Here is a 13,730-nt window from a genome sequence, read left to right as displayed (position 1 = left end):
ATGTCGAGATGTCATATCAGTACTGCGCTAACAGTCGTTTAATTTCATTGCATGAATTTTTAAATAACGAAAGCTACTTACCTGCAGCAAGGCATGCTGTGTCTTGGCCAGCTATTGTCAGATCAAGTAATCACAATTGAACGATGCCTATTAATGAGAATCAGCCAAAGTTGAATTCTAATACAATATACGGTAGTACTCTATCTAGAACTAGGCCATGGGCCGTGGCTCTGAATTCCTTCCAGAAAATGATTCTTGTTACGTCCGGAGTGGTATTACATGAAATATAGTCTGAGTTATAGATAATATGTCCTTAATAAAGAATCAAGTTGTTCTTTTGCTCAAAAGTGGCACATTAATATGTAATTCACAGATAAAATGTCAAATTTTCCAACATAAAGAAAAACATAAGAAAAACAGCGCCCTCACTTGATCAAAAATACTTGGTCTGTCTCCAGATAGAAACAGTTTACCCCCCAAAAATTCACATTTTGATGTGGAAACCTTTATAATTGTAAAGATTATGTATGGCAAAACATTTCTAAAAGTTTGTATAGGCATATATGGCTATTGGAATAATATTTTTCAACTGTACTTGGTGTTTATTTGTGGTAGGGATAGGCCAGTTTGTTCATTGTTAAATTGTTGAAATACACTATTTCTAGGCAATTAATGATCCAGTAATAACAAATGAGACCAAGGAGTAGGCCAGCATGCATACATTCTTGGTGAATAAATAAGCACACTATTTCATATTCATTATAATCAAACTGGACATTCCAATAGACTTTTTTAACAAACAAAGTATGTCTAAACAGCCCTAAAAAAGTGACAAACTCAGATATGTTCTTCTTTTATTTATCAACTGCAAATCTTTTCAACATGTTTAGAACACCAAAGTTCACAACAGACTTCTACATGTACAATGTTTTGTTACAAGCAGCGCTTCACCTAACTACCTTAACAAAAAAATTTAAATCTCATTTGTAATATGCATTAAAACTGTTTGTTGATCATAACATTGCACATGAAACTTCTGTAGATAGTATCAGTAAGTTTTACTCTTATGAATACCCATGGTGAATGGGTGGCACTTACTCGTCAACAACAAGTTAAACGACTGTACACACAGGACCCATCCACAAAATCGAGCCTCGTTTTGTTTGTTTTGTTTTTTTTGGCGGGTGGATGGGGGGGGGGGGTGTTTGAGTGATCGCATAATCAATATTCAATAGGGTGTGGTGCACTGACTATGTCTTTGATTATTGTATGTTAAATTCCATTATGAAATGGTGTTCTGGAGACTGGTGTTAGCCACGATTAAACTAACATGAAATAAAACAACAATTTGTGTGGAAATTTGAATCAAATTGAATAAACAATAACGTGAGATATTACTTCATCGGACCATTTCGAATCACATTATAGTCCTACACCTTTTCCAACTGATACTGAAAGTTACAACATAGTACAATTTGATTTTTTTTTTTCAAACTAAATGCATAGCCCCAACTCTTGACACTACTGAATTTGTTTTGTTCATGTTTGTCCTACAGATCCCTCTATTTCCTTACACATTATTTGAACATGTAACTAATGATGCACTATATTTAGTTCACATATTCCTGCATGTATTTACACATCTAACAATCACAATTTTTGAGTTCACATTTTAAAAATGCTAGATTTTGAAATATTACTCCAAAGTCCAATTGATGTCTGATGTCATGCTGTGTCCACATGTACCTCTTGGACAGCAATTCTAAGCTGTCTAGCTGTAAAGTACATGTCACTCGATGAAATGCCTTGACTTCTACACAAACCTTTTTGTTCATGCTGCAAATCAGATTCACTACCACTTGAAGTGTCTAACTCGTTACTTGACTTTGTATCATCTTGTAGATTAACCAGGTTTACTGCTAGATCCTGAGCTTCTACAGTTCTGGAAATTACAACTTCACTTTCATAGCGTCGCGTTGGTCGCAAAAAATGAAGTTGTGGATAGGAGCCGTGGAGACGCTTTTTTAAGTTGTAGGATCTGTAACTTGGGGCACCAATCCCTTGAACTTCTTATACCATATTGATGAACTGGGCTGTGAGTTTTGTCATCCTGATCGCACCCTGTTGTTTTAGAATCTGTTCATCAATGACATTGTGGCAAAACTTTGCATAAGACTCTGCATATAGAATATCTGTTGTTTCTTTTGGCCACTTCCGAGTGAGAAATCTGGTTGCATTACGAAAACAACTCGGATGGTATCTTGCCTCGGAATCAACAAGGTCTCTGCCACGCATTTGCAAAAGAAGGGATTCGTTACATGTCAGCTCAGCAGCCTTTCTGAGTTTCCCAGCATCTATTGTCCCGTAACGAGTCAGGGGCTCTCTTCGTCTCTTACAGGTCACCTTGTCCCTTATCCAGTGATCAGTGTGACAAATGATGCACGACACTGGAAGTATGTGTGGTCTGCCTGAAGAAGATGGTCCAGCTACGTTTGATCTTAGTGTTCGCTTCTTACAGTCAGGCTCAACATCGTCGTTGCCATCATCAGTGGAATCATCTGTAACATTCAAACAAGAGAAAGATACATATTAAATACAACTTTAAAAAAGTTTAAAAAATTTGCTCTGAATTCATTAACCTACACCATTTTACAACTTGAATTGACAAACCTAGCTCAGTTTATCTAAACTTGTTATAATGAATAACTTTTCTTTACAAATGAAAATTTGGGCATAGATTTGGGGCCCTTGTCTTATTTTATCAAATCATTGATATCAACCTCCACCCATATAAAAAATCAACCAAGTATTTGTACAAATGTAAAATTGGGCGTGGGTTTGGGGCCATTGTCTCATTTTATCAAATCATTGAGCAATTATGAAATATCGACCTCCACCCATATAAAAAAATCAACCAAGTATTTGTACAAATGAAAAATTGGGCGTGGGTTTGGGGCCCTCGTCTTATTTTATAAAACTCACAGAGCAATAATGAAATATTGATCTCCAGTCCACCCATATAAAAAAAAAAATCAACTAAGCGCAAATGGAAAATTGGGCGTGGGTTTGGGGCCCTCGTCTCATTTTATAAAATCATAGAGCAACTACTGAAGAAAGTCTAAAAGTTAAATATCAAACTCCCCCCCCCCCCATGACAGGTACTTCTATTTGTTGAACACATGCCAAATTTAACTTAACACACACTAAATAGAGATTTTAATTGTAAATGTAAATGTATCCCTGTTGTTTGTACATATCTAACCCTAACCCAAATAAATTCACGATTACATCAGGTTGATGCATTTTGCACAACAAAATGACAGCAGGACTAGGTTACAATACAATAACAAACCGTCAAGAACGAATGTAAAAACTTAAAAGCACAACCACATTCCACAAAATGTCAGATTGACATTTCTAATTTCAGTTGGAAAATGGGTTCATACTCATAATATTATTTAAATGTTTGCTTACCATCTTTGGGCGGATTTTTAGCAAGCCTTTCTTCAGTCTTGTTGAGTTTATTCATCTGTGAATCTCTGGTATTGTAGCAATCACGATGATAGCCAATGCACGACTCACCATGCTCATGATCTTGAAAATCAGCTAAAGATTTTGAGCTCTCTATACAGTATTTTGAAGTGACATCTCTAGCTAATGCACCATAAATACCTGGTAAAACAATTCACCTTAAAACACAAACCTTGAATTTGGCAAAAGAGCTGTCAGAAAAGGATGAAATATTCGTTTTTGTCTTTGCACACACATGCATACAACATTTGAGTGTGGGAGCAGCCATGTTTGTGCAGTTAGTGTAACCATGGTGTAACCAGACCACAGATCAACAGCTGTGATTGGTCAATTAAGGTTTGACCTGGAAATACTGACCAATTAGATAAGCTCTTTTAAGAGCAATGGATAATTTCTTTTGTTAGTTTTTCTTAAATTCTGACTGTTTGTGCCAGTAGAACCAAAAAGAACAAGTCAATCTTGATTCAGTACATATTTATACTAACTATTTCAGAGAAATTAACTTTCCCCACTGACCATGTGAACAAAAGTGCTTCTCAATTTGCCATGGCCCATGGCCTAAACGCAAAAGAACGAGGAAACTAATTTATGAAGAGCTGAACTTTATCACTAGACTAGATAGAAAATGAAATTGAAATATAAACAGTGACTAAGATTAACGATAAATAGATGTACAATAATTTAAAGTATTATATTAGTGAGTATTTATAAATATTTTATATATCTATATATGACTTTTGTTGAAGTGTTCAGTAATTATCCATTGTCCCACAAGTGTCATGTTCTTATAGCATATAAACCGTTCTGTTTTTGTTTCTATTCATCTTCCTTCCTTGGTTTTCAGTTAGCTCTTTCATTTCTATGGGGGTCATTTCTCTGTTTTTTATGTTCTGTAGTTACGCTTTCTTTTCCTCAATTCCAAAAACAAAACACTGTCAGCTAACAAATATCTAAGCTGATTTATATTGAAACGAACATGTTTACACAGCTTAGACACATGCATGACAAGGAATGAAAGTTTTATGTTTATCTTATTGCAAACTGTATTGTCTGAAGATGGTTTCAACATATCAGCTATGTCATGACACATTGCAATTGGGAAATAGTATCAAATTGCTACAACAAAAGTTTATATTCTTATTTTTGCATATGTAATTGATTATCTTGGTTATGATGAAATCTTTTTGTAATATCTGATTCTCTCTGTATATCTGCTTGTTGTAGTTTTCATTGGGCTGTTCAATCTCCTGATACTCGGGAATGTCGTTAGGTGCTGCCACATGATCTCTAAAATAACCATGTGTTACGTCTTTGTGATATTCAGTTGTCATCATTTCAGCTGATGGACTCAATGATTGCGGTTCATGGTTGATCGTGGAAACGTCTGTACTCGAGCATCGTGAAGCATTTCTGCGAAGTAATAATAATATCATTATTAATATCACGCCTGAAAAAGCTAGAATAGATTATTTTACAGGCCACCTCGGTAATGGTGCAACGCCGTTCTTCGTTCTGTGTGAGATAGTTTAGTTTAGTAGAAAAAAGGATCAGGAGGGACACTGAAGTCTTCATATAAAATAAAACAAACACTCAGACCCGATTACAATGCTTCAAGTGCTTGTCCAAATCATTCTTAATCCCATTCACACCACTCATTCACAACCCTATTAGAAAAAAGTTAGTGACAAAAATTTGTGACATAAAATTTTGACGTGAGTTCCAGTTGGTGGTAGATGTAATGTAGATTGTGAGTCTGTGGTGCTTATCCCCTCCTTGTTTGGTTTGTATAGTACATTGTGTACATTGAATGCCTCTACATCTTCACCATTCACAACCCACGTTAGGCTAGAAGGAGGTCTTGAACTTATAGCAATACATCTAACCTTTAGAGCGTTGCTTCGATCCTGTACTCATGCTGCATTTACACTAGACCACGATTCCCACGATCGCCACGATTTTTCAAAAAGCGTGGAGCTCCAGGATAAATTAATGTTTTTTTTTTCTTTTTCCACGCTTTCAGACCCTTTCAAACGTTTTGTTACGACTTATAACGTCTTTGCTAGGAAACCAGTGCCTTCCGGTCAAGGCCTGCGACGATTTTCATTACGTTCCCTCAAGTTATCTTGCGATCACCACGATAAGCTCTCGCGTTCTGCCATGTTCTGCTATGTTCTGTTGAGGTCCCTCAGGTTCATCAAGTTCTGTAAAGATCTCCTAAGATTTATGTACACGATTTGACTAAAATTACCACGCTTGAATCCCGATTGGGGTATAAAGAGGAGGCCGGGCCACTCTCTCATTCGTTCCAGAGAAACAATGAGGAAGCATGCTTCCAAGAGATGAAGAAGATATTGAATTGGCAATTCTGGTTTATGCTTATATTGTCGCTAAAAAAAAGAAGGCAGCGGCAAGAAGAAGAGGCAGAACTAAGCAGGGTGGAAAAGAGTGGAAGGCTGAGGAGGCCAAGGAGAAGACCTAGAAGGTGGTGGGTGAGACGGTGGTTAAGTCAGGCGCGGCGGAACGGAAAAATCATTGGGGGGGGGGGCTAATGTGTGGAGACTATCTAAGCGGAGCGCCACCAGCGGCGGGCGCCGAGCGTACAAGAAAATTTTGGGTTTTTTCAAACCCCAGATGGCCGGAAACGGCACTTCCCGAGTGCTCTGTGCTGCAAATACCTAGCCTTAAAATATGGGTCTCAAGCCTGACATTTCTCAGATTGCACGTAAAAGTCTGTAAAAACATTGTAATTTGTATATTCGATGGTGTTTTAAGAGAGTAGCTATTACTCGTAGTGTACTCGCAAAGACGTTTTTGAGTGTAGTAACAGTGGCGGAGCTAGGGGTATTGGTCGGAGGGGGGGGGCAAGAATGGTCTGTAGGGGCGCTTTGGACACTATCTAAGCGGAGCGTCACCACAGGTTGGCACGGAGCGTACAGAAATTTTTTGAGTAAAGATACTCCCTAGATTGCAGGAAATGACCCTTTCCGGGCCATGCTAATTTGCAGATAAACGGAGAATAAATAGGTGTCGTCGCCATTTTGTCTGAAAATTACACCAACAGAATATGACAAATGTCAATAGGTATATGAGTGCGCAATAAAATGGTCAATAATCGCGAATAAGTAAAAAGTAGTGAAAAGCTGAAAAGGGCGCCAGCAGTCCATTTGAGTCCGTCAGGGGGGGGGGGCATCCGCCCCTGACTGTATATATGGACGCTCCGCCACTAAGGAAGGGGATGTTGGAGAACTGGCTGAAATGAGGCAAGTCATTGGCCTAAGACGAAGTTGTGTTACGCTTACCGGTACTCACCCTCACTGCTTCCACTTTTCACGGGGCGTGGAGGCGCGGTTGGGGTGACAATGTGGTCTATAGCCAGGGGACGGGCCGAGGGTCCCCAAGCAATTACTAAAATTATTACACCTATATATTATACGTGTGCAAAGCCCTAAAAACTCTTTTATAATTAAACATCACTTTTCTTGTATTTCCACTAATGTAATTTATGTTATCATATGTAAACGTTGTAATTTACTTTACATAGGTGAAACCAAGCGTAGACTGGCAGATCGTATTACCGAACACTTACGCTCCATCAAATCCAAGTTTCCTGGTTACCCTGTCGCCTCTCACTTCAATTCCCCCTCCCCCTGTAAGATCACTGACTTTTCTGTTACGTGTGCTCTGTCTTCCAGAGGCACTGATATCGATCGTCTTAAATCCGAAAATAGACTAATTTTCCGACTTGGCACCTTATCCCCTTATGGTTTAAACTCTAAATTCGATTTGTTGTAAGTCCTTTTACCCTGCTACTTTTCGCTTCTTTCATGTGTGTGCATTGGACCATTTTATCTTTCTTCGTTCGCTGTTTACAGTTTTAGTAGTCTTTTTGCTCACTTTGTTAAAGGGTTTATACCCGAAACGTCGTGTTAGTTTTCTTTATCATTAACACTAGCAAACTTTACTATTTTTCTACTAGAATTCTCAGTGCTACGCAGAACATTGCCTATATATATATATATATATATAATATAACGAAAATCCACGTTTACTCCAAAAGAAAATATTATTAGAGAAAACCAGAGAAATAAGATATGACTCATAATTGACAAATAAGGAGTAAGTTTTACAAAATATATTGGAATTTTCGGTCCCCCTGGGACCTTCGTCAGCAATACTTGGCAGTCGAATGAGAAGTACAAAATGTGACACAATGAAAGTATGACGCTAGATAAGAGTAAGTTGCAATGATGGAATTAAAACCAAATAAACCATGACTATACAGGAAGCGGATTAAGGAGCAAAGAACGGATTACATATGCTTGTAGAACTGGTAGTTGTTAAGGGGTCCCAAGTCTTTGTTGAGGCCGGTGATGTGAGACTTAATACGAAAGATCCAATCGATTTCTTTACGTTTACGTTCAGTAGTTGATTTGAAGTTCGAGGCAATTAAAATACATTTTAGGTTTTTTAGAGAATGACCATGAAGATTGAAATGTTCGGACACTGGGAATCCTGCAAAATTATCACGAATAGATTTTTTGTGATTATTAAAACGTAAGCGGAATCGGGAGCCTGTTTCACCTACATAATTGCCCTCTTTGCAAAGTACACAATAGAAAATGTAAATAACATTAATAGAATCACAAGAGAGGGAAGGGGGTCTAAGACTAAAGTCAACATTGGGAATCTTGACCACGGTGCCTGGGGTAATATGGGGGCATATTTGGCATCTAGGTTTACCGCAAGGAAAATTGCCTGCGGAGGTGGAAACTGAGCGGGGGAGTCTGGAGGAAGTGAGAAGAAATTTAAGGTTGGGGGGTTGACGAAATGCTAGCATGGGGGGTACCTTAAACGATTCTCCTACAGACTGATCGTCTTGAAATACAGCAAATTCCTGTTTGATGGAGCGAATGAAAGATTTGATGAGGGGGTTGTAACTGGTAACGAACGGAATGCGTGTGTTGGGACTTTTAGACTTGTATTTTAATAAGTCCTCACGGCTCAACTTGTCGGCCCTGGAAATACCCTGTCTAATTAAGTGAAGGGGGTATCCGACGTTCAAGAAATAACCAGTTAATATGGATACCTGGTGTTTAAAATCACATGGGTTGGAGCAAATGCGTTTAAGTCTAAGGCATTGGCTGTAAACAATAGAACTCTTGAGATTATGTGGGTGAAAACTATTAAAGTGTAAATACATATGAATATCAGTGGGCTTATAATAGACCGAAGTGGTTAAGGAATTGCCATCCAACTTGACCAGAACATCTAGGAATGAAATTTGATGTTTGGAAACTTCGACAGAAAATTTAATGCTGTCATGAAAAGAATTAACATGATCAAAGAAAGACTTAAGAGATTCTTCACCATGTGGCCAGACAAAAAATATATCGTCAATATATCTATAATAATGTGATGGCTTAAGAGGAGAAGTGGATAGCATTTCCTGTTCTAATTCATAATAATATGAAACGTAAAATGGGACCAAGATCATCACCTAAAGTGGGGTTGGTGGCATGCTCACGAAGAAAATTTTGACAAGCGATAATTCCCTCATCATGAGGGATATTAGTGTACAAAGAGGATACATCCATAGTAACGAGTAAGGAATTAATTGGTAACGCCTGAATAGTGTTAAGAATTCTCAAAAAATGCGTAGTGTCCTGTATATAAGAAGGAATATGGGTTAATAGAGGGTTGAGTACGGAGTCCATGTATCCTGAAAGATGCTCAGTTAGCGTACCAATTCCTGAAATAATAGGTCGGCAAGGAGGGAATAGCTTGAGTTTCCTGGCTAGCTTACAAATGTCAGAACGGCGGATATTCTCAGGGTCAGAAGGGGTCACTCCGGGTAGTGCTTGTTGAGCCTCTGTTATTAATTTAGGTAGTTTGTGGACTTTAGGTAAAGTACCCATGTGATTTTAAACACCAGGTATCCATATTAACTGGTTATTTCTTGAACGTCGGATACCCCCTTCACTTAATTAGACAGGGTATTTCCAGGGCCGACAAGTTGAGCCGTGAGGACTTATTAAAATACAAGTCTAAAAGTCCCAACACACGCATTCCGTTCGTTACCAGTTACAACCCCCTCATCAAATCTTTCATTCGCTCCATCAAACAGGAATTTGCTGTATTTCAAGACGATCAGTCTGTAGGAGAATCGTTTAAGGTACCCCCCATGCTAGCATTTCGTCAACCCCCCAACCTTAAATTTCTTCTCACTTCCTCCAGACTCCCCCGCTCAGTTTCCACCTCCGCAGGCAATTTTCCTTGCGGTAAACCTAGATGCCAAATATGCCCCCATATTACCCCAGGCACCGTGGTCAAGATTCCCAATGTTGACTTTAGTCTTAGACCCCCTTCCCTCTCTTGTGATTCTATTAATGTTATTTACATTTTCTATTGTGTACTTTGCAAAGAGGGCAATTATGTAGGTGAAACAGGCTCCCGATTCCGCTTACGTTTTAATAATCACAAAAAATCTATTCGTGATAATTTTGCAGGATTCCCAGTGTCCGAACATTTCAATCTTCATGGTCATTCTCTAAAAAACCTAAAATGTATTTTAATTGCCTCGAACTTCAAATCAACTACTGAACGTAAACGTAAAGAAATCGATTGGATCTTTCGTATTAAGTCTCACATCACCGGCCTCAACAAAGACTTGGGACCCCTTAACAACTACCAGTTCTACAAGCATATGTAATCCGTTCTTTGCTCCTTAATCCGCTTCCTGTATAGTCATGGTTTATTTGGTTTTAATTCCATCATTGCAACTTACTCTTATCTAGCGTCATACTTTCATTGTGTCACATTTTGTACTTCTCATTCGACTGCCAAGTATTGCTGACGAAGGTCCCAGGGGGACCGAAAATTCCAATATATTTTGTAAAACTTACTCCTTATTTGTCAATTATGAGTCATATCTTATTTCTCTGGTTTTCTCTAATAATATATATATATATATATATATATATATACATATATATATATATATATATATATATATATGTATATGTTTATACATATATATATATATATATATATATATATATATATATATATATATATATATATATATATATATATTTGTAATTGTTCAAAGTATCTCCCGAGATCCCGCTTTAGGAATCACAAATGATTTCGAGTTGGTCAGCATCATGTTTGATCTCTAGGGTAAGGCAAAATATGTCACCAAAAACAGAACTAGTATTGTTCGATACATGTGACAAACGCCTACAGTGGAATTACGACCTTCCTTACCGGTTTCGAACCTCTGGACATACAATCAGCGTCCATAGCCTAGTGGTAAGTGTGTCCGCGTACAGAGTGGAAGGCCCGTGGTTCGAATCCCGGTGGAGGCTGAAAGTTTTTTCACTCTTCTTGATTTTCCAACTCATTACGATTTTCATATATATATATATATATATATATATATATATATATATATATATATATATATATATATATATATATATATTTAAAACATGGCAGTACAAATATTGTTACATTACTTACCTACTGTTGTCACTTGGTAGCTCACAACATGGATATTGTTACGATAGCATTTATACAATCCTTGGTGATTGAATGTAACGTCTGATATTGATAATGAGTAGTCATTCGATAAGCTGACACCCGCTAAAGAATCAAAACTTATTTCATTTGCAAAGATGACTCGATCGTCAATAAACCATCTGTTTCCTCTTGTCGCAGATCCATTACATTTCAAGATCACCGAATCTCTTTCAACAAGTCTGACAACTATTGGGTCTTTAGATCCACGTGAACCAGAAACGAATAAAATCAATAAGAGTGTGAACCAAATTCTCTCCATATTGAATCACAAGCAGCTTCTGATCTCTCTTTCAGTAAACCATCAACGATCGTTAGTGCTTAGCTAATCCTTTAGGATCGACAAAATAAATTGATGCTTAACTTTTAGATCCTTCACAGATCTAGTAAATTAAGGATTATAAATTCTAATATTGCAGGCGCTCTGTGATGGCTTTGGGATATTCAGTTGTTTGAGCCGATGGACCCGGTGATTGCATTCCATTGATGATCGTGGAAATGTCTGTGCTCGAGCATCGTGAATTATTCCTGCCAATTAACAAAAATAGAATGATTCATTTCACGTCTGAAAAAGCAAGTGAACGCGATTTCAGAGGTAACCTGGTCATGGTGCCAACGTCGTTCTTTGTTCTGCAATACACTGTAATACACACCATATATACTCGATGGTACTTAGTTATAACAACAATACACTATAACACATAGTAAGTTATAATTGCAATACATTAGAACATACATCATATACACTTGAAGGCTAATTAGGTATAACTGAAACGCACTTAAACATACATCATATACACTTGATAGTTACTTAGTTATAACTACAATACACTTGAGCACACATCATATACACTTGAAGATTAAGGTAGTTATAGCTGCAATACACTATACCGCAAACTATATACACTAGATGGTTAATTAGTTATAACTACAATAAACTATGACACACAACATATACACTTAGTAGTTCATTAGATATAGCTACAATAACTAGAGCACAAATCATATTCACTTGAAGATTAAGTTAGTTATAGCTACAATACACTAGAGCACACATCATATAAACTTGAAGATTAAGTTAGTTAAAGCTACAGTACACTATACCGCACACTATATACGCTAGATGGTTAATTAGTTATAACTAGAATACACCATGACACACACCATATACACTTAGTAGTTCATAAGATATAACTACAATACACTGTAACACGCTTTATATACACTTGATGGTTAATTAGTTATAACTGCAATACACTTCACACTAGGAAAATCTGGCTACGTTGTACAATGTACTTCTTCCTCAAGTCAAGTAAGCACAGCGTCTAGTGAGTTATTATCCTGCCGGGTAATTATGTGACACTCTACTGTTCTGATGCTTTCTTCCTTGTTACTTTCACTATTGCTTAAAAATGGTAAATTGAGGGAAAGTAATTTATATAAACCCGGAATTTTTATTCACGCTAGTTGCGTTTTCTGAAGAGCTATCACAACCGTATTTACAACAAATAAAATTGTGTGATTTGTCCTTTCCATGAATCATTTAAAAGCAGAGTAGGTCAAACAAGTTTCGATTAGTACAACAGAAAACAAACGTTGGAAAACATCACCTGAACTACATTTCCAAAGTTCGTTTCCTTATAACGCACGCTGCAAAGTTTACAATACATATTAACATCCCAATCCTAAAACAGGTGGAGAAATGGAAAATGTTAGGTGCGTCGAACATCACACTTAAAATTTGTATTTCTGTATGGGTACGGGCATAGTTTCATGATTCGAAATGCGCACTTCTGTTACAATCATCATGGACATTGCTTATCTAACGTTACGAATAGATGTGCCATTAATGTCTTTCTGGTATTCACGGGTGTTACTATAAGTAATGTCATATCTTAGCTAAAAAACCGCAGTGTGATATTCAGTTGTAACTTTTTGTTGTTCACACTACATGAAGAGAAGTTTACTTCTGTTAGGTTTATTATACAATATACATTTTGTACGAAATTATTTTTGCAAAGTCCACGGCGCAATTGATCAATGTCAATTAATACTGCAAAAATTAACAGTAGACCAACAACAACAACAACGTTACATAAGCGTAAACCTCTAATTATAATGTTACGTGCTATGGCATTTAAATACATTAATGTACTGTAGACTATATGTGGTACGAAGAGATTTTACTTATATAAACTTTCGCACTGAACTTACCGATCATGCATTAGTGTTTTTTTATAAAAACAAAATTAAAAATAAACCTACTTGCCTAACATGTGTGGCGCATGAATCACAAACATGAGAAAGCACTAATTCAGTACGGGGTTGCGTCACATGACTTCCGGAGACCGGGAACTCAGCTCAGAGAACAAAAGGCCAGGTGCACGATTACAGATGTCACATTACTCTGCCTATGAAAGCAATGGTGATGTCTCTGCAAATGAATGGAGCATTGCTTAGTTAAATGCTTAGTTAATGTTGGACAATTTATGAAACGCAATAAATGGTTTAAAAATCTGCTACTTCAATTAAGTATAATACTGTCTCGTTTCACCATGGCAACATCAAACTGAGGCGGATTTTCACCGCTTATCGAGATTCGTTTTCTCGGGTCGTTGGTA

General features: G+C 37.2%; 1 protein-coding gene across 1 annotated transcript in view; it reads right to left on the bottom strand.

Moving 5' to 3' along the window:
- The window catches only part of LOC139983232 (uncharacterized), a 104,429-nt gene that overhangs the window by 68,560 nt on the left and 22,139 nt on the right, over positions 1-13,730 (bottom strand). The window contains exons 15-17 of the mRNA XM_071996646.1: positions 13,379-13,543; positions 12,720-12,794; positions 11,053-11,637 (exon numbers count right to left, since the gene is read on the bottom strand). The gene's annotated coding sequence lies outside the window, so the exon portion shown is untranslated. The remainder of the gene's footprint in view (positions 1-11,052; positions 11,638-12,719; positions 12,795-13,378; positions 13,544-13,730) is intronic.

Source organism: Apostichopus japonicus, chromosome 16, assembly GCF_037975245.1.
Source record: "Apostichopus japonicus isolate 1M-3 chromosome 16, ASM3797524v1, whole genome shotgun sequence".
Taxonomy (NCBI): domain Eukaryota; kingdom Metazoa; phylum Echinodermata; class Holothuroidea; order Aspidochirotida; family Stichopodidae; genus Apostichopus; species Apostichopus japonicus.
Note: the sequence above shows the minus strand (reverse complement) of the source record. Positions and strands in the feature narration are given on the sequence as shown.